The sequence below is a fragment of the Hippocampus guttulatus genome, chromosome 21 (genome assembly GCF_054856545.1).
Source record: "Hippocampus guttulatus isolate MCC_2025c chromosome 21, RoL_Hgut_1.0, whole genome shotgun sequence".
NCBI classification, from domain to species: domain Eukaryota; kingdom Metazoa; phylum Chordata; class Actinopteri; order Syngnathiformes; family Syngnathidae; genus Hippocampus; species Hippocampus guttulatus.
Genome location: NC_141281.1, coordinates 3,126,073 through 3,148,258, shown reverse-complemented (window position 1 = coordinate 3,148,258; position 22,186 = coordinate 3,126,073). Strand labels below are relative to the sequence as shown.

At 44.4% G+C, this 22,186-nt stretch overlaps 1 long non-coding RNA gene across 1 annotated transcript in view; it reads left to right on the top strand.

The window, feature by feature from the left end:
- The window catches only part of LOC147186730 (uncharacterized), a 31,408-nt gene extending 13,963 nt beyond the window's left edge, over nucleotides 1–17,445 (top strand). Inside the window, exons 3-4 of the long non-coding RNA XR_015099013.1 lie at nucleotides 10,458–10,597; nucleotides 16,581–17,445. This is a non-coding gene — a long non-coding RNA (uncharacterized LOC147186730). The remainder of the gene's footprint in view (nucleotides 1–10,457; nucleotides 10,598–16,580) is intronic.
- Nucleotides 17,446–22,186: the final 4,741 nt, after the last annotated feature.

The window sequence follows — 22,186 nt, the reverse complement described above, 5'->3', positions numbered from 1 at the left end:
ACAATCATTGACTGTAGTGTAATAAAGTCCCCTTGAAACCACACATGCCCAAATACGCAAATACTCACTCCCGAGTGCCGACCACAACCTCCAGCATAATTAGCAGTTTTCCCTCAAGGCCCTGGGAAACCTGTTCCTAATTGGAACCCAGTCGGGATTTTACATGGATTAAAATACATGAGGCTCATGTGAAGGGGAAACACACAAACGCACACGCACACATACACATGTGCAAAAAAAAAAAAAAGGCAAGAAAAAGAGCCCAATATGTTAGCAACTTTCACCCCCAAATTTTTATTGAGGCTAAACCCAGCATGATCCGCGCTGTCTCGCTCGGCGCGGCTCGAGTGAGTCTCCAAAGGACAATTACAGAACTATTTTGGCCCCTTCTCTTATGTATCCTGTTTTTCTTTTATTTGTCTTCCATTTCCCTGACTTAAGCCGTTGTTTAATGGACAGCATCGTGACAAGAGAGGAGTTTGCCATCAGGTTGAAGCTGCTTGGCCTTTTTGCCAATTTGCCGGCAGCCTCCTCTGTACTTGCGAGACGGGCCAATTAGCTGACCATCTGACAGAGGCTCTTTGACCGTGGCTATTAAAACACAAAGACACACACCCGCGCACACTCACACCCCAGCATACACAACCATCAAATGCAACCGGTGACTGGCCGTCTCTATCTGCAGTTTTTGTGCCGAGAAACCCCCCCCCCCCCACTCCCTTACTCACAATTAGGACGGCGCACACACAAACATAGGCACGCAGTCATTCCCTCCGCAAAAAAAGACATGCTCTCTGACCCCCGCCCCCCCACACCTGTTTTCCATCCTAGCTCCTCCTCCAAAATCTTTTTCTTTCTCCCTGTGCACGCAAGGCCTCGTCTTCTGCAACAAACATCAACAGCCAATCGGTCCTCTTTTATCTATATTTCCTTCATTTTTTTTTAAGGTTTATTTTATTCGTGCAGTGCAGAAACAACCATACATGTATTGTGAAATCAACATGACAGTGTCACTCAGAACTGGGCAACATTTGGCAAAAAAAATTCATAAATAATCTAATTAAGGTGCAGGTATCCAATGAAGTGTTTTGTGAATATTTACATGCAGCATACGTGCCCGGCCAGAAATGGAAGCACACCCGTGTTCCAAATAAATGATCATTTCCAACATGTTGTTCTATTCACGGCTAACTGAAAATTAGATGGAAAAAAAAAGATTTAAAAATGATTATTAGCCGGACAGGAAGAGTGGTTCTGAAAATAGCAAACCATGAATCACATTATTTGAACGCAATAATAATAATAATAATAAGATATTCGGATAGAAGCACAAATGCAGCCCGAAGAACCTCTCCCCCCCTGAAGTCTGCACCTTTAAGCAACACCCCCCCAAAAGCAGCCCAAGCTATCTAACCCAAACACCCCCCCCCCCCCCCCCCACCTTCCTACAGCCCGGTCTTTGTTGTCCATCAGGGGTTTGTTTTAAGCCTCAGCTCAGATGGCGTCACCCCTCTCCCTCCATGGTCAAGTTCAAGGGTCCTCTGGAAACACACCGGGTGGTGATGGCGTGTGTGTGTGTGTGTGTGTGTGTGTGTTTTATAAGCATACGAGGCATACATGCTTGCGCACCAGCCGCACACATGAACACCCTCGGCCATATTCGTCACATGGAACCATCCATCCATCCTTACGTTAAAAAAAAAACAAAAAAAAGAATATAACTAAAAATACATGTCATCAGATCACACTGGACAGAAAGGCCCCCCCCCCCGCCCTCAAAAGCATGCTTTAAAAACAAACAAACTGTCAACAATAAAATGAAAGGCACTGACACCTACACTGTGTTGGCGGCGCACCTGCCTCCTCAAGGTCTGTCGGCTGCAGTCAAAATGGTGGACACAATAACGGCGGGCTTTGATGCTTAATACGGAGGAAACAACTCTATTTTTCACCAGGGCAGCTCGTCGTGGGCGCTCAAAATTTACCCTCTCTTTCCCTTGCTGTCTCTCGCTCCACACACACACACGCACACACACACACACACACACACACACACACATAGACGAATATGGGGCACACACCAGATCTGAGTCTATTTGGTGATCTATGTGGACATCAGTGTGCATGTCAGCCGCGGCAGAAATTTAAGGAAAGGGGAAAAGCGAGGGTGATGCCGGTTCAAAAAGCCTCTCCTGCTATAAATGAACACGACCGGAGGTGAACGAAGACATTTTCACACACTCTGTTGACTGAAGCAAGGATTCCGATTCCGTTGATTCTGTAAAACCGTGATGGACGAAATAAAAATAAAACAAAGGCATTTATTTGCATTTTAAATGCAATCTTTGCGTCTGTCTTTCAGTTACTCCTAATTAATTTTCATATCATTCTTTGGAGACGATTTCATTTCCAGAATTAACACAAAAGGAACTCTTCTCACCACGGATAATTATACAGTTAAAGAGGGTTTGCTCATTTAAAAAAAGAAAAATAAAAACCAAACAGGCTTTCTGCATGACATCAAATATGAATCTTTGATCTATCTCATTCCGTCCCTGATGGTTAAATGCCGTTAATTATATTCTGAGGGGGAAAAAAAATTAACTTCCTCGGAATAATTAACACAGCGAGCGTACTTTTGTTTGCTGGGAGTGTGTGTGCGCGGATAAATGAATGCATGTGACAAACAAACGCCATGCACGAAATTATATGCAGACCAGGAGGCTGCCCACTGCATCTCAAAACACTTTTCATGTCAATTTTAGCAACCTCATGTCAATCTTGTGAAAATTGCACAAAGATCACATGCGACTTTCACACGTATTCTTGTCAATTGGGTGCGTGGGGTGGGGGGGCTTCTCCACATTTTATTCTACTCCCCTATAGAAAATCACCATCTCCCTGGTGGACTGTGTACACACACCCACAGTCAGATGATTCATATTATCTTTACCAGCCGACTCCTCGATATAACCTTCCTTCCCGCCCGCCATTATGTAAAAACTATGGATTACCTTTGGTACGTGTGCAAATCCCGCATTTGCCAGCGTGTCGCAAGTGTGTGTTTGGGATGGATGTTGCATATACATCCATGGATGCACTCGAGCAGAGACCCCCACTCCCCACCCTGCCTCGTTCGCGCCTTCCACATCTATCATGCCTGTATAGGTCTATCAGCTCGCCGAATGAGGTGTGGGGCAAGAAGAAGGGACACAGGGTACACGGGCGGGGTGGCGGCGGAGCGATGAGAGGGGCTGTTGGGTGGGGCAAAAAAATAAATTTAACCCCCTCCCTGACTTTTAAAAATGCACATACATTTCCATACATTGGAAAGGCAGTGAGGTGCACACACCCTTGCTGCTCTATCCCCTATATGCATTTCCCCCACCCACAAAAACGCACATGCGCACACACACACACACAAGAACATTGAATACAACAAAGATGGATGTGTGTGTCCCGCTCAGTGGGTGTTTGTGAAAGTCGAGCCCTCGCCGTATTTATCTTCATAAGAGCAGGAGTGTGCGTTTGTCCGTCTACTCTACATGCGTGTGTTTGTTTTTTGTGGGTCGTTGTGTACCTAAAATGATTTACCTCACCCAGAAACAAGGAAAAAAAAGGTCTGTTTAATCCTTATTTTTATCTACTGCAACTATATATGAAACAAAAAAGAGCTACCGTATTTTCTTTTCCGGATATTGCGACATATGGTGCAGTACCGTTCAGTAACTTTATTTGGACGGCAGTAAAATTCTGAACGCAAGGATTTCAATCCCCCCCCCCCCCCTTCCCCTGAAAAAGCAACAGAAACGTCATTCCTTGTTGATAATGACGGGCCTGTTGTGAGACACAAGCGCACTATTGTTCAGCAAGACCAGTTTGTTCGGCAGAAGTGATTTTTGGCTTTTAGAAAGTTCCATTTTGCACTCCCCAGGCGCCACATATAGGCCACCCCAGGGAGGCATGTGTGTGTGTGTGTGTGTGTGTAAAGTGTAAAATATTCTGACTGAACTGTCTTGTGGTTCATGGAGCAAGGAGAGGTGTCCTGTCTCTTGCATTCTAATGTGAGTGGGTTTTGGAAGGAAAAGTAAACAGATATGCTTGCATGAGCGCACATGCAGTTGTATGCGTGTGTGTGTATATGTGTGTGTGTGGAAAAAAAATGGTTTGAACCTGCGCGCACACACATTCGTGTAATACAACGCAGATGTAAACAAGGTGCTTTTTTTCATCCGGTTTGCTTCGTCACCTTGATAAGGCGACCTCATCAATATGCCTTTGAAATGATCATTATGACTAAAGTTCTAAATGCTTGCATGCTTCAGAATCAGAAGAATCAGAATCATCTTCATTGGCTAAGTATGTAGAACACACAAGGAATTTGTCTCCGGTAGTGCAGGCTACACTCGTATTATCAATAAGGAGCAACATGACAAATAAGTCTGGAAAGACTTTGCGTCACGTAAGGGTGCCGTCGTGCCATCGTAGCACCCCGATGCCAGCTGTGAGACGATGCACAAAGTATCAAGCAGAGCTAAAGTCATCAGTGGTCGAATACAATTCGATGACAGCCGTGCAGTTGCTGCAGATAACGGTTGCGCCATTTCAAAGTGACCAGTCGCAGTATTTGTAGAACAACTTTGAATTGTACAATGGTTTGCTTAATACTGACACAAATACTGTGTTGTAAGTGGAACACGGTCACATTTGTGGATGTGTTGATATACTCGATGCAAGAGGAGGGTGTCTATCAAAGTGTAGGGAACAAAGCCTAAGCCCTATTCATTCATTTATTTATTCATTTATTAGGGAGCTTTTCAGCTTCCGATTGCTGAAAACGGCGATGCGCTGACAGCACCATGAGTTGAACCGGCCATTTCCATACAGAATTTGAAATAATGTGTCCGATTGTCTCTGTGGTCTTGAATAATGGTACGCGTGGCATCTGCACTGCAGTAATATAAGAAGGGAAGGGCTGTCTTGGCGAGGAGAGGATGTTATCATGCAGGTGGAGAGAAGGCGACGACGGGGCCCTTTAAAACAAGATATGAGCCCCCGTCGAAACGATCCCATTCCTATTGTCGGCCATATTTCCCTCACCTCTTCCCTTTCCCGCTCTTGTTCCCGCCGGATCCGTCGGCGCACAGATGTGCTCTCTGTCACGGCCGCGATGATAAATTAGCGCGGCTGCTGCCGTGTGAAATAGGAGCCGGTGTCTGGGTGCGGAGGGCGATCCGCTGGACAATGCCAGGGATGAGCCACTGCTAGTTCAGCTGTGGAGGGAAGCTTTGGATGGGACCATGTCACGGGTTGGGATGGCCGCCAGAAACCTGACAGAAGAGCCGGATGACCATTTCGCTGAAGGCTTTACCGCCCTCACTTTTTTCTACCTTTCCGTTTGGTTAGCGCAACTCTTTGTATGTGTCGGTCTCAAGTACCGGAGGTTCACAATCTGTACCAGTGTGTGTGTGTGTGCACGCGAGGGTGCGTTCACATGGTAGGGCTGGGATCTGGAAGCAGCTGTGTGCACAATATGTGTTTTTTCTTTGTGTGTGAGTGTGTGTGATTCGTTTACCTGCAGGCTTTGGTTTGTGTGTGTGTGTGTGTGTGTGTGTGTGTGTGTGTGTGTGTGTATGTGTGTGTGTGTGTGTGTGTGTGTGTGTGTGTGTGCGCTCTGACATATGTTTCTTATGAAGTAAGGCCCATGCCGGGCAAATTAATTCTCAGAAGTTGCATGGCAGGGGCTCTCCTTCCCTTTGAAACGGGGCATACGGCTCCCTGTAATCAATAAGTCAAGCCATCTTGGCTGCATGTTGCAAGCCCCCAGTACACAGATGAAGAAGCCCAATTTACTCATCATAAATTCTGATTCCCACAATAAATATGAGAGGAGGTCCCTCGGTATTTGAATATGTGGAACCTCAGGGGCGTTTGAAATGCCGAATGGCTCTCGCCTCCGCCCGCAGTTGCTTTTGTTGGTCCGAGTGCGCGCTTTGTGATGAATAGTAATGATGCGTGGTCAAGAATATTTATTTTTGATCTGTAAAGATGAAAACATGGCAGGCCCGAGTCTGCTTGACTCACACGGATCCCGGACAACCTTTGATGCGGTTCATGTTTGCGCCTACCTTTGGAGCGCGGTCTCCGTTCCTCGCATCTCGGCATGTTCTTAATGAGGCCGGACAGGCACCTCCAGACAAGCGGTGACGTGCGCAGGCAAAGGCGCGTGATGTTTGGGGACATGCTCATCTATTGGACAAGCCGTGTCTCTCCCGTTTACAGCCTCTTGCTTCAAGTCTTTGCTCATGGTCCAAAATGCGGCGCACCTACAATGCATGTGGGTGAGGCCTGCTGCATCTGTTGAAGGAACTCAAAAGAGAAAACATATTGCAGCATTAAATCTTCTTCGGGTGTTGAGCAGCAGTCACGGCACACATTTTTTCTTTTCTTTTTTTACAAGCATACAGTTAGTCAGTGTTTTGTGAGGCGAGCATACATGTGGGTAAACATGATTGAATGCAACATGGCATCTCTGTAACTAGTGGTTTTGTTTGTTGGCACATCTCTGCAATGTTCTTTTATGAGTCACCGTGAATGTTATGACCAAAACGGCAGGAGCACACGTGGCCTTTATCTTTTTCTTACCAGTTTTACATATATATATATATGTAAGCACACGGCGCGCTGACTGGAATGGTTCCATTTTTAAAAGTACTTTGCCGCGCTCGTTACATGCGTGAAGAGCTAATCCATAAATTCTGCTGTTAAATGGTTCAACAGCGAGCGCCGCGACACTGAATGTCGCCAATTAAGACGCCTAAATGCCGGGCTAATTGCGCTCGGAATGTAACGCGCTGTCTCTCACATGATTACAACTCTCTCACACCTCACTAATTGCGGTCATTTTTTAACTGTGAGGTTTTACGGTCTTCAAAGGTTTGATTGGCAAAACAATTCAACCCCGTGGTCAGGTCACTACCAATTACAATCAAAAAGCCTCAACGATCCAAGCGCATGATAAAGGTGTCACATACGTCGAGCTCGCTGAATATGAGCTACTGATAAAACACTACGCGCAATGACAAGTCATCAAAGTCTTTTTTTTCTATCATGATTGAGTTTTTTACACAGCTGTTGAGTTTTCAATCAGATGTGACGTTGAGCGTAAATCATAAGGCTTGTATTTCGGTTATGTCGGGAAAGTAATTAAGTCGACAAGTGACATTTCTGGTGTGATTACTCAGTTTACGATGGTGTTCTAGTTCCTACAGCGATGTAGCCTGAATTTGTCGCCTATCACTAAGTAGTGATAAAGTCACAATGACTTTTGAATGAAAAATACGGTTAAAAGTATAAAATAGGAAACAGAGTGATAACAGGGTGCTTTCGCCATTGTGCAAACGAGTTTATTGCGAGCCATTGGTAACCCCAAATATGACCCCAAAATACCCAATATAAAGGGTCGCTCAGTTTAAAAAAAAAAAAACAAACGCCACGGTAAACGATTATGGCCACAGCAATGGTTTCAAAATATATGCTGTAAATCATTTTTTAGTTGATTGTTCTTATAAACATGGAATGACCCTCAATCACCTGAGCAAAGACTTCTTGAACAGCACATCCGCCATCGTGGGATATTTGACTGCACGTCGTGGCAAGAATCTCCTCCTCAATTCTCACGAGCGCCTGTTGAGTACAACCACGAGTCAGCGGCAAAAATAACAGACCAGAGCGTTTGGAGGAGGCGGCGGCGGAGGAGGAGGTCTCGTGAAGAATGAGAGGTGATAAAGATCTGCTCGGGGCCTCTCCTTGCCTTGGCCCACAGGTCTGAAGAGCAGAGCAAATTGCGCCTGAAAGGGGATGATACTCATCGGAATGTTAATGGCACCGAATATTTCAGAGGTGGGATCATCACATGGCAGGAGGAGGATGGGTGGCTTTCGCGTTTGAGCTTCATCTCTGTTATTGGAATGCCCGGGTCGAAGATGATTCCGATGCACAGCTGACAAGGCCCGCCAGCTCTCGCCACGGTTTGATCTCTCCCAAAACACACTGAAAAGTTAATGCTCTTTGGGAATTTCGGAGCGCTTGGTGTAATCATTCTTTTTTTTGGGGGGGGGGGGCATGTTATAGCTCCCTTTGGATTAATGGGGCTTCCCGATGCAACTTCCTGCAAGCTTTTTCTTTGTTTGTGGGGGACATTTGTCAATCTCAGGATGTGCAGCCTTGAGTGCGAAAAAACCAAAAACAAAACCAACCCCCCCCCCCCCCCACCCCCAGATAACTCCTATTCCTTGTGGTTCTTGGTCCGTATGCATGTGTCATTGTAAAAGACAAGACATATGGAAAAGCCAGCTCCAGTGGCTGTATGACAAACGTGGTGTTTTTTCAAGAAGTACAGACACATCATGGGAGTTAGAAAAATTATATACAAAATATACAGTATATATAATTAACGGGGAGTAGGGGGAGTAGTACCAATGTATCTATACAAACATCTGTCTTCCTCCCTTAAATTCAATCAAAAGACTGCTTTCTTTAGCCTTGAGAGAAAGAGATGGTTCTCATGTGCAGTGAAAGTTAAAAAAAAAAAAAAAAGCAAGGATACGGGAAGTGAGGAAGAAGTAAGGGGCTCTAAAATTAAGAGACTTATTGCATGTTCCCAGATGTGTGCAAGGAAGATGACCTGCAAGTCAAAGTTGTCCCCCATCAATCATTGCCATATGCTCCCGGAGAAATGGATCCTGCAGGACACTTCATATTCTTCCTTCTGATTAGTTCATTTGAGAGATGAAGGAGGGGATGGGCTGATGGGGTGATGGGGTGTGGTGCCGTTGGGCGGCGTTCCTTACAAATGGATGGCCCCGATGTAACCCAAGACCGGAGAAGGTTCAATGTCAAAGTGAAGCCTCGCCATTTAGGACTTTGGGGATTTTTTCCTTTGCTTTCTTCCTCTCATACCCCCCGCCCCCTCCCTTTGTTTCTTTTCACTTTTGCAGCAGGAGGCGAAGGCAATTTCTTTACGTCATCTTTGTTACTCGTTACTTCCAAATAAATTCAGAAGGATTTTTTGTTGATGTTGAACGGCGAACCACAAAGCAAAAACAGTCCACACTTTCACCATTGTCTTTCTTTTTTTCCCCTTGTATTTTTCTTCCCACTCCTGTCAATCACACGTGCCAAATAAAGTCTTCAATTTCTTTGTCTGAGGCGAATATGAAAATGCCAATTGAAGACATCAGAATGTTTTTTTGTTTGATGGGCTGTATACATTCGCGGTGCACTGATAAAGGCGATTCGCCAACATGCAGATCTTTAAGTACGGCACGCCACTGAAAAAAAAAAAGACATAAAAATACTTCACTTATATTTATTTTGTGTTAAAATATACACACTTAATACTCAAGTATCACTTTTAGGTACTTTGGACAGGACTGCTTCGCGGTGATCAATGAGCCTGCATTCACCCTCCTTTCTGTTTCCGTCTCTGTCGGCTTCTTCCCTCTCCTATCTTTGCTCTCCCTCCGCTCACCCCCCCCCCCCCCCCCCCCCAGGGCATCGGTAATTATCGGTGGGGTCTTAGTGACTGCAAATGAAATTACCATTTAAGAGAGTGAGGGAGAAAGAAACATCCCCTTTGCCATCGGAGGGGAGCTTAAGTGAGGCGGCTCGGATTTCAGCTATTGATTTTTAAACTGCTACATCAGAGTGTAATGCTTTCATAATTTCAAATAAACTGTCCGGTAAAACGAAGTACTAATGAGGAGAAAGAAGAAGGCCGAACAGAGCAAAGCTTCGATTTGAAGTGTTGACGCATGCGGCAGGAAATTAAAGGGCTCATCAGGCAAGACCATCCATCTGTCGATCAACACCAAGCAGCTGGAAATCCGGTAAAGCTCTGAAAATTCCCCCCGTCAACTCATGATGATATTTGGTCACATATCGGCGGTGCGCTGGAGTACCCCGAGAAAATGCTCACAAGCGTGGGCGGAAGATGCAAACGCCACATTGGCCGTATTCCTCAAAACTAAAAGGCAGATGTGCTAACTAACTGCAGTTGGTAAGCGGAGCCAATAATTAGACGGTGCTCGAGTAAGAGTCCCTTGAAGTAGTCCTTGAAGTAACTCGTCATCGGTAGAGAAAGCAATCAGTGAAAAGAAGCTACCAAAGTGCTGAAGACCATAAAGTACAGCGATATCTTCTCACATGCTGTTGAGCCGGCAAATGGTGGAACTCAAACTGTATTTCATCTGGCTTTGAGCGCTGGAGTCCATTTTTCAGAATCAGATGTGACCAACGTCTTAACTTTCAAACTTGTGATATTTGTGTGTCATGGTAACTCGGCGAAACAAGTTTAGTCATTGAGAAACAATCAAGATTTTTTTTTCTTCCCCTGTTTTTTTGGATTAACGCACATAAACCCTAATCGGTCGCGCTCTTTCTGTTTCCCACCACAGACTGCGGCCGTTGGAGGCATCTTAGAAATCTCTTACATCTGGAGGAGCCATAATTCACTGGATTTGGCCTGACAGCCATGACAGCCATTGGGGCGGCCAGCAACAACTGTCTCCTGTGTTCGCAGCTCAGAGTGTGTCGCGTGAGCAAGAGAGAGACAGAGAGAGAGAGAGATTGCCCCCATAAACCCGACATATATACAATTTTTTGAATTTATAAATATATACATATATAAATCTATTTAAAAAAATTGACCGGATGAAATCATAGAAACAATTGTTATAGCATGACAAAAATATTGTGTAGTTTCATAAAAACCAAAAAATGAAAATATCTCAAAAACCCGATGGGCTAGATAATCAGGATCAAAAATACATTTAAGAACATATCGGATAATAAACAAAGTAATAAAGTGTTTGTGTTGCTCAGAGTAACACGGAGACCCACACGTTTCACCGCTTCCATACAAGTCGGCTCGCCGTCGAATATGCCCAGTGTTTCGTGGCCGTGTCAGATGCTCATCACGTCGGCCCGAAATATTCCACATGGACAGTAGCGATGACTTCCAAGCCTAAAATCCTGCATTCCACATTCCTGATTCTAACGGCTTGCCTGCTAAGCCGGGCGCTACATGAGCAGCCATTGTTGGAGAGGGAGAGGGAGGTGTCACGTATTTCTTTCTCCCTCTCGCTCTGGCCGCGCGTCCGTCCGCCCGTATCCTCTTCTCTCCACCTCTTGTCACACATCCGTGTCTACTTCTTCCTGTCTGCCTTCATTGCTCTTACGTGTCACTTTACTGCCCACTCCTCCCGTTCGCCTACCACCTCGTATTTCTTTGATTTCTTTCATCCCGTCTATACCGCACTTCTGGCTCCCACTGATGCCGTTATGCTCACAACTCTTTTACGACGCCTTCTGCCTCCAATGTCTTTGTGTCCCTCTCCTTTCCCGTCTGCGTTTCCAGAAATTCATGTCGAGCTTTTCCTCACTTTAGATACAAATTTATGACCGACTGCCTGATCCCAGTGGTCACAAAATTTGAAACCATAGACCAAGCCACATTGTTTTCTGGTGTCTTTGGACTGTGGTTGTGCAGCACTGGGTAGGCTCTGCAACATGTGTCGCTTTCCAAAGAGTGATTTATTTTTGCTTGTACTGTGTGTGTGTGTGTGTGTGTGTGTGTATATATGTTTTATTATTATTTTTGTTATTGTGGGGTTTGCGTTATGTATGACGGCCACTGAGGTTATTGGAGCACAGTAGCAAGGTGTGTGTGTGTGTGTGTGTGTGTGTGTGTGTGTGTGTGTGCGTGTGTGTGTGTGGTGAGAAAAAAAAAAGCCTTTCGAGACCCCATATTTGGTTTATAGCCTTTCAATTTACTTTCTACTTGGTCTTTGAAAGCAGTAAAATATTACAACAAATATTAAATGCTTCTTTCAATTACATATCAAGTGGGAAAAAAGCATTGTCTTTTAAATATATATATATATTTATGAATCTGCCATATTCTGCATTGCTTTGACGTGCACGTTCTTCAAATACGAGCGTATCCTTTTTTGACCGTTGGAACTTTTTGTTCTTTTTATTTTCAGAGTTGAGCTCATCCGAGTGTCATAATTCTGTTCGGCTGTTGAAATGATTAATGGCATCTCGTATTTTAGGAGCTTAGGCATGGGAGTAATACAAGTTGGTGCGCATAACAAAATGTTTTTTTTGTTGTGCTAATTCTTTGTTGTCACTTATGACAGCAGCTCCATATATTCAAGTGTGTGTGTGTATATATATATATATATATATATATATATATATATATATATATATATACATACATATGTATGCCCTTGAAATAATAAAAAAATAAAATGGTAGACAAACAGGTGGAAAGGAATCCTTACAGTTTTACAAACAGTAGGCACTTAACGGGTGCTCGTCCTCTTGCCATGCATATTTGATTTGCTGTAGGTGGCATTTGTCGTGTCTTTATGTTGCCTCAGTTGAATCCCTCCCCCGATTCCACAAGTTGTCACTGGTCGGGCACGTAAAAATGACAGCAGCCATTGTAATATTGTTTGCGAGGTGGAATTTGCCGTTTGAAGTTTGGCTCGGCTGTAACCACACAAAATAAAAGCCTCGCGAGATAAAGGTGTGTTCTCGCACATGTTTGAATGTGCGTGTGTTGCCTCCAACTATTTATCTGTCAGTCATGGCGTGCACATTGTTTGCACTGGCGTGTGAGATCGCGTACACATATAAAAGTGGCATCGTGCTCGAGATGAAACGGTGTATCAAGGAGGAGAGTGACAGAGATGGCAAAAGTGCTGCCTCTTTCATGTCACCTATCCACTCCCAAACCAAAATAAACAGAAGAGCAGGAACACACAGAATAGGCAAGTGTGTTTTAGGGCAAAAGGAGTGACATGAAACACTTATGCAGAAAAGCACTGAACATGACGGTTGGGGGAGAAAAAAAAAACGGTCGCAACTAAACACAGAAAGACAATAAATTGGAAGCACGGCGGCTTGAAGTTAGAGGTGCACAATACACTTTTTTGGGGTTTGTCTGTCTAAGATACAGTGGGACCCCCCCATCATCAAACGCATTATCTTCTGTGATTTACCGTTGCAACTTCGCGTGGAGATCCGTTATCCTGGGAATAATGTCTCCATCGTCAAAGTCATCAATAATAAAGATATTAATGACTCAAGTCACATTTGAATATTGTCTCAAAGTGTAAACAGGTGCTGTAATAAGAATATCAACAAGTTCCAACTCGGGACGGCAATCATCACGCATTAGGCTTCGGTCATAGAAAGCGATAAAGATGAAAAGACGAGTGAAAGCGGAACGCCACGTAAACGCCACTGGCATTTTTGTCTCTATCAATACGTTGTTTGTTCTTATTTTGCCATCCCAAAACTCACACTCACTGCCGTTTAAGTACGCCGATGGCCTCGTGCAACTCGTACACTCTTAAAGACAATATTCGAAGCAATGCAGGAAGCGATGGCGCCAAATGATCCAGATGAGTATGTGATTGCGACATGTGTCTGGGCTCTACCATGTGGCGTTTATTTTGACATGTAATTGAACGATGAAGGCTATTTATGACAACTGCGGTGCCAGTAGTCTGCTCAAGGGATAAACATTATAAATACACCACTATGTTTGCATACAAGTCCATCTATGAATGGCACTCTTCTCCCCCATGTGCCGGATACGTTAACACGCACGAGTCTTTTAATCGAAATGACAAGCGTCCTCTGCTAAATAGATTTCAATTTCTTTTTTTTCTGTTTGATTTTGTTTCCGTGCCCCGTTTGAAACAATGTCTGCACCCGGCCACCTGCTCCCGTGGTAATGGGACGACAGCGATGCGGATCCAAAACGGATGCTTTTTAGTCTCCGGACACGGGCGTTGAGCCTAAATTGAGACAGAGGTGGGTGGGGAGTCGGGCTGAGGGATGCGTGTGGGCAGGTAGTGACTGTATCATACCATCACGGAATACAGTCGCTCCCCATCTGACCGTGTCTCATTTTAGGGCAATGGAATGACACGGGAAAGGGTGTCAATGGCAGATTATTCAGGCCTGGAAAATCACACCTCTCATGTTTTTATTCATGCCCGTACCACAAACAACAACAGAATTTGATTTTCAGTGTAAATATTCCGGATCAATACGGTGCTAGAATGTATGTGTCTGTCATGATGAGTACATCAGCTAGAGAATCCTATTTTGGACAGTGATGATAGATAGCAGGGACGGGCAATGGCAAGGGGAAATGCTAAGCATCCACTAAGTGAATGGTACTTTCAATCTTTGTGTTAATGGCAAGGGAGAATCCCGCCCGTGCGAGACCTTATCCCTCGCTGATACGTCGGGTCAAAGCAGAGATTTTGCTTCTCCTTTTTTTGTGTGTGTTGGGGGGAGGGGTGAATGGCATGTTTGTTGTCGTTATAGTTTGTTTTATTTAGTTTTGTCAACAGAATATCTCATTGATGACCACTGTTGCTTTTAATGCTCATTTATATTTTTCGACGGGATTATGATCTCTTTATAAGAATGACAAAAGTTTACCAGGACAATGAATTGAAAATGCCAATGGAACTTTCCGCTGAATACAAAATAAGCATTTGAGTGTTTCCAAAGGCAACAGCTGACATCATTCACAGTGCAATGGCATCTCCATAGTCCCGTCCGGCTCTAATCACTATGCCGTCCCGCTGGGCCGGAGTCATATCTTGCCGAGTCCGATGACGGTAACTAGGATGAGGTACATGTACCTCCCGCCGATGACATGGCTGCTGTCTCCACAGTGACAGAGGATCTCTGTGTGACTTGAGGTCCTTGACGTGATGCTTAAATGGATGTACTGGCAGATGTGGATCAGACTGGCGATGCTGAAAGAGCCTATTTTTTAACTACACAAACATGGATGGGAGATGATATATATATATATATATATATAATTATTTTTTTTAAAGCATACAGGGATTGATGGATTCACAACGTGGAGAGCAACCAGAGGTTCAAGGCAGCGCTTTTTTATTTATTTTTTTGGGTAACCCATAATTGTTTGAATTTAGACGGGTTTGCGGTGTGAAAGTTGATTGACAGCATTATGCTTGGACGCCATAATTCAGACTGCCCCAGCATTTGGTCGTGATGAATCACGCTAGACTTTTCAAACGCAATCTATTTGCTTATTCTCCGAGAGAACGCACAAGATGAACTGTGTGGCAATGGAGCACATTTGACAGACAAAATCCAGTTAGTAGATCAAACCACATCTGTTTGCTTGGTTTCTTTGTTGTGAGCAATTAACTCTGCACACAAATCTTTAACAAATCAGGCCCATAGTAACAAAACAAACAAGTTTGTCTTGTCCACTGGAAGGGGCGCAAACTTGTTAATTGTGCGGCGCACGAAGCAATGCACGCAGAGGCGGCAAATCCAGGTCCAGAAAGCAAGACGCTTCGATACGTTATTGTAGGAAATAATGAAAAAAAGACATCACATCATGTTTGTTTCAAAATAAAGTCAAGTAGCCAACAGTATAGAGTTCCCAGGATGAAGCGGCATTCCCCATTACTCACAGTGCACCCGATTCAGTCAAAATTTGCACATGCAAAAACAATTTGGATGGCCCAAAAACAGATGTGGAAGTTTTATCGATGAACTGGGCGCACCAGGATTGCGTTTGCCAAACATACTCAAGTGCCACACAGTTCAGTTTGGGTATTTGTGGGAGGAGCGTATGCCAATAAAATCATTTAGCCCGGAAAAAGTGCACTTAAATGTTCCAATTAACCCAAGCGTGCTCCTAAAAAAAATAAAATAAAAATAAACAGTCTATGCTACATCTAGCTACAAGCGCCTCCGCTTTTAAAAGTAATAAGGTTGAGAATGCAAGAGGTGTGAAATTCTCTGGGAATTAAAAATAAAGAAGGAAATGATTTGTAACAAAACACCGATATGCTTCAGCGGACATGTTTTTTTTTTTTATGTATAGACCTCTGCCAGTGAATTGTACAGATGAGACACTTTGGGCAAGACAATAGTGTTATAGATTGTGGCAAGACTTAAATCAATAGACCTTCTGAGGAGTAACAAGACACCCGGTAGCAAGTGCTACAGCTACACATCGACACAAAGGGGGCTCGGAAACAAATGAGGGCTGGCAGACAGAGGCAGAGTCCTCAGTGTCACTGACTAGCCGTTTTCTTTTCGTATGGACGTACTGCAAGTGTGTTCCTGCTGTGTGTCTGTGCATTCCGGCCTACCAGGAACATGTGCTATGGAAGTGTGTGCAAGCGTTTGTAAATCATAAGCAAGCGCGGATACCCGTGTTTCACTTGTACTTTTATCTCTGTTTCTTGGCCCAGTAATCTCCCACCGGGCATCAAAGAAGAGCCCTATTACCACACCCCTATATATCCCCGAGATCCCTGTGTGTGTGTGTGTGTGTATGAGAGAGAGGTAGAGAGAAGGGGAGAGAAACAAAAAAAAACAGACAAAGGAGCTTGACAGTTGAGCAGAATAGGTTGAAAGACAGGAAAAGACAGATAGGATGGCTGAATTCAATGAATCAAGCTTGTCTTTCTTTCTTTTTTTTTTTTCAACAGGACAAGGGGAGGAAGGCTTTGCGTGAAACTTTGGACCTTCACCTCACCGTGGCTGTCATCCAAGCTCGGTTTGCGAGCACCTCTCCAGGGCAGCTTCCACTAACACCCCCTTGAGGTCCGACTCCACCTCCACCTCGACTGTCTCTTCCAGCTCCGGCATCAGCAGTTCCCGAGGCCACGATAGGTGTCGAGGTCCATTAACCCCGGGCAGGTCTTATCATATTCGTTGGGAAGATCACGGATGAGACTTATCTCTGTTTTGATCGGATTTTTGTGGCTTTGAAAGGCTGCAGAAGAAGAGAAGAAGGTTTGTGACAGAATTTCAGCTGCATTGGTAACACACAAAGAGTGGAAATGAATACCTGAGATCCAGACACTCGTTCCTACAGCTGCTGTCCTCATTTGAGCCCGTTTGATAAGGTCCAATACATTCCCTCTTTCAGAAATCCGTCATTATTGGATCACAATAGATTAGGGAAATATGATCGATGATGGCCAAGATTTGCAAGAACAAAATGAGTAGTGTTTTGATCTTCAGTGTTGGAAGAGAAATTCCCCTGACAAAACGTAAGGAAGGCTATAAATAAGGAGCCATAACGATTATTGTCAACGTCGAGCTGCCTTGCAATGGCAACCATTCGATGACTATTGAGCCGGCCTGCTGACACTGACTCAACAGCCTCTCTGTTGGTTGGCGCCGAGCACTGCACTCCACACGAAAACAAACTTTCTTTTTCGACATATTATAATAAACGCAATCGTCAAGAAAATCAGCTACACATCAATTACAGGACTAAAAGGTTGAGAGGAGACCGGAGTACAGTTTGAAATTATGCTATCCAAAATAAACCTTGGTATCATCTGACATATTCTTCATTTATTGAACCTGTCTGCATCTTCCGACTTTGCATTTTCTGCTTTTTTGACATTTGGCACTTCGCGTCCCAGATGAATTCCACGAAAACACGACCCACTTAATCTAATTCGGTGAAGGGCGGCTCCCTATGCAACCTTCACCCTTAACCCTGACCCGCAGCTGCTGTCCCCATCCATGCTCTACAACCGCTAATAAATTATTGCTGACTCATCAGGATCAATGGCAAGTAATCAAGCTGACAGTTCGGGTGCCGGGCACATGGCTGCAGTGCTCAAATCGAAGCCCCGTGCTCTCTCGCTGTTCACAACTCACCCCAATAACCGGCTGGGATGCTCAGGTTTAATGGTGGACAGAAACAACCAATGTTGCGTGCGGAGGGAGCAGATGAAGTTGAACAATCTCTCTGTGCTTTCTCATCTTTAGAGGTGCAAAATCTGCGTCATTATTGGACATCCGGGACAGGCTGTAACCCGATCCATATTTAAAGGAACAGTATAAACACACATAAAAATGTGTCTGTTTGTCGGAAAGAGCAGAGTATTATGAAGTTAAATGGATTGCGGCTCTATAAAGCAAATTTCTAGACAAGAAGGCTGTTGTTTTCATTGTATTTTTGTTTGGGTTTTTTTTTTTTGTTTTCATATTCAAAAGTCCACACACCCGCACGTATCTGCTGCAATCCAGCCATCATCAACATCCTTCTCGGAAAATCACGGCAGCTCTGAAAAAATCATTTCACCCGCAGTACCAGTAGGCCCTTAAAGATTCATATTCCTATTTTCTGACCCCCCCCCCCCACCCCTACCACCACCACCCCCCGGCTTGTGCGCACACACTCATTCTCGCACGCATACTCTCGAAGATGAATGCACGTACACACCACGCCGACTAGGTGTGTGTTAGGTTCATGAATAAAGGAGGGAATTAGAGCAGACCCGTAGAAGTCAGATAGAGAGCGAGCGAGGTGGAGGGAAAGGAGACAGAGAAATCCTAGATTTTATGAAAAGGGTCCACGGGAAGGGGCAAATCTGCTGAAGGGAGGCATAATAAGTGGATATCAACAAGGATGAAGACTCAGAAGAAGCGAAGAGAGAAAGGAGGGAAAGATGATCACATCAACAGAAGAATGTACGCTCGGCTGTCTCCTGCATGTCAACTCATCACGCAAAATACAACTCGCTTTGTATTTCCGGCTATGCGCGCTCTCATTTCGATTTGGGCCGTTTCAATAGTTTGGATGCGAGTGACTGATTGCCCGCTCGCGCGCCAAATATCATTAACTAAGGTCTTTATTCCCCTACGTGCTCACCTTGTCAGACTTAACCACACAACACGACAACACGCAGCCCTAAAGCCCATGACCAAGGTAAATGGGATGTCAAGTTTCTCCAACCCAAAGACTCGTGGTGATATTGTGTCAGAGAGTGCTTCATTTTTTACAAGACAGGAAAACTATTTGCTTTTTTATGCCGACAAAAGGTAGAAATACATTGAATCATATTTGAAATTAATTAGGAGGAAAATAGCATGTTTTTCCATTTATTTATTTGTTTATTTTTCCTCTATATTTTACCTCTCTTCTGAATGTTTTGGACTCTTATTTCCCCCCCAAAACACCGTATCAAGCAGAATAATGCACCCTGGAGTGGTGATCTTTGTCGCGGATGGGGGAGGTGGAAGACCCAAATAGCAGGCAGGAGGGGGGAGCAGGGTAGGCTTGACAAATTGTATTAACAAAACACTGAGAAAATTAAATGCAGAACAAAGACCTGAATAATCCAAAGTAACAAAACAAAAGCGGATATCAGAAGCAAAACATTAACAGGTGTAGAAGCAGCAACAGCAACAATGACCCGGCAGCGAGTGGTCGGGCCTGGAGTCCTTTTAACAGAGAAGCTACTAATGACATGATGACCAACAGGTGTACCGCTGTAGGAGAGCCACCTGTTGCTCCCAACAGATCAGCCGTGACAGTCTTCATGGCTAAAGATCAACAGTTATTTATTTTTTTAGACACAACATTTGGGACACTAAATTAACTGCTTGGATTTGTCAACTTAATTTTGCCCGGCTTCTTTGTAAACTATGATTCATTTTACATATGGGACCAAGGAACTGATTGTCAGAGATGGCTGTTGAAAGGTCTTTTATTCCCTGTTCTGTGAAGCACTGTAAGCATTCACTGATTGGTTGACAAGATTAAATCAGCAATCAATGTTGCATAACCAAAGGAATTCAATCAATCTTTCATCACCGTGACCGATACTAATCTGGAAACATGATGTCATATCATACCAATAGGTAAACATTTGCATTTTGGTATTATGTCCAACGATAGGTCCCATATTGATCAATTCCTCGGTCTAAAAACCTTTGACCAAAACACACAAACTCTAACAATAAGGATATACCTTTCACTGAAAGCCCTCAAATAACGGCAGCATGCTGCTCAACCAAGAAAGTGCACTTCCTAGGTGCACTCACAATCAAAATTGTGTCCGTGAATTTATCAGTGTGAACGTGTGTGTGTGTGTGTGTGTGTGTCATAGGGGAGAGAGGGCCGAGAAGCCGTTACCCTGCACCCAGATAACAACCTGCTTTTGTAATGTTGCATATCTATATTCAGGCCAACTCCCCCTCGGGGGCCAGCCGGAATAATAACGCTGGCCATTTTACCCCTCCAAGCGGGCGGCCATTTTCTGCCCTAATTCTCAGCATGGCCCTCTCGTCGTTCCCAAGGTATCACGTAATGGATGCCGCAATGAGATGGAGTGACATTGTGGTGTCTGAAATGTGAAAAGCCTATTTGCAGACCTGGCCTGCCTCAACGGGGCGGCCGGTGGAGATACAGGAGCTGTTTATGCTTAATCCTCTTTGCAATTTCATATGTTGTCCTTTCGGATGATTGTCTCTATCCGCGGCAAATTGGAAAATTTAGAAAATAGGTGCAAAATGGCGGGGGTTGGGTGTGTGTGTGTGTGTGGGGGGGGATACGTCAGGTGCCACGTAGGTTCTGAGAACCGATTTCAATCACTAAAGTTTCATGTATTTACAGAGGACAGGAGTGTTCTAAAAGCTAACAAGAGTTTGTTTACATCTGCCTCAATATAATGATCCCATAATCCACATGCGCACACAGTGCGAGCACAGCGTGAAAGTCAAGAGCCAGATGAGGAGACGTGGACATCCCTCTGATCAGTCAATTTCAATAAAACTCCAGACCAAGAAAGGTTAGGCGGCACGGATTTCTCACTGTGGTCCCACTCAAAGAAGTGTACTGTGAGGCGGACATGACTCTCCCTTTCTCTTTTTTTCCCTCATCTGAACTCTAAATGCTACTCACTCATACCCTTCTTCCATCCTATCCCTCGCCTCTTCAATAATTCACATGCGTAGCTTTCTCTGGCCTTCCAAACCTTTTGAAAAGTAGCCTACATTCAACAAACACACCGTTCTTGTTATCCCGCCGATGACACGTGTTTATTCCGGCCTTTTGCTCAGAAAGAACAGCGAAAGCGAAGACGTCTTGGCACTTCAGACATTATTGATTGTCATCGACAAGTTGAAAGCGGATAAAACACAAGTGTCCTTTGGATTTACCCGCTTAGAAATGACCCTGTATGTCATTTGTGTTTGACTGTACGACAATTTTTTTTTTGTCAGCGGCTGACACACAAAGGCAGACTTCAACATGTATCTTGATCTGGTCATTTACCGGTGCAAAATACAAAACAACTCAAATTTGAGCGAATGCGTACAAATACAAAGTGCCCATTCAATGGAGACTGATAACAAAAGCTGTCGACAGAGTTCAAACCAAGCTATCAAATCTTGCGATACTTCAGCTTCGCGAGCGTGAAATGGTTTAATAGAAACAAACGTATCAATCACATTCAACAAAATATCTCTCAAAAACCCACCTGCTCACAATTGCTGACGGTCCGGAAACATTACATGACATAATTTTACCTATCAGATGCTAACATAAATAGCATGCAGATGAAAGCATGAAAATGAGCAGCGATATATTATGTCCTTATACGTCCTTTACTACAGAGTAAATGTCATGCTCATGGGAATGGCAGTGAAGCAACATCAACCACATTTACTTCCGTAAGTTGTGTTCAACTTTCAAAGTTCCACTGTCATGAATCACAACAATTTGAGATAACCACATGAGTCAAACTCGTACAAGTTTTCAAACTTTGTCTACCATTTTAGCGGGAAGAAATAAAGTGTAATAAATGGAGGAGGGTCGGAAATGGAGCAGGGTTAGAGGCCGCAATGCAGGTAGCCAGAGAGAGAGAGGAGCTCTGTCCAAGACAATCACATGATGTATCGTTCACGCTGTCAGTGTGCAGATGCTCCTCCTCCTTCTCCCTCCCTTCCTTTGGTTCTCGCACTCACGCCCGGACTCCATCGCGGCCTCCCGTAGGAGCCATGATGAAGAAGAGCCCTTCCCTGCCTCGCACTGACTGCATGGCGATGACACACGTCAATGACACCTTCGCAGACACACACACGGGTGCCAACATTCAAATGGCGCAGCAAACGGATACGCTAACACAAATGTTCCCCTTGCCTCCAGAATGTCCCCCGCAAAGGAATATTTTGGCACTTGCATATTCTCCTGATCCTCCCACAGACATCAAGGACATAATGGCGTGGGATCCCTGTTCATCAGGGGGAACCGGTTTCGCCGCATGCCTCATAATTTGCGGCCCCATTT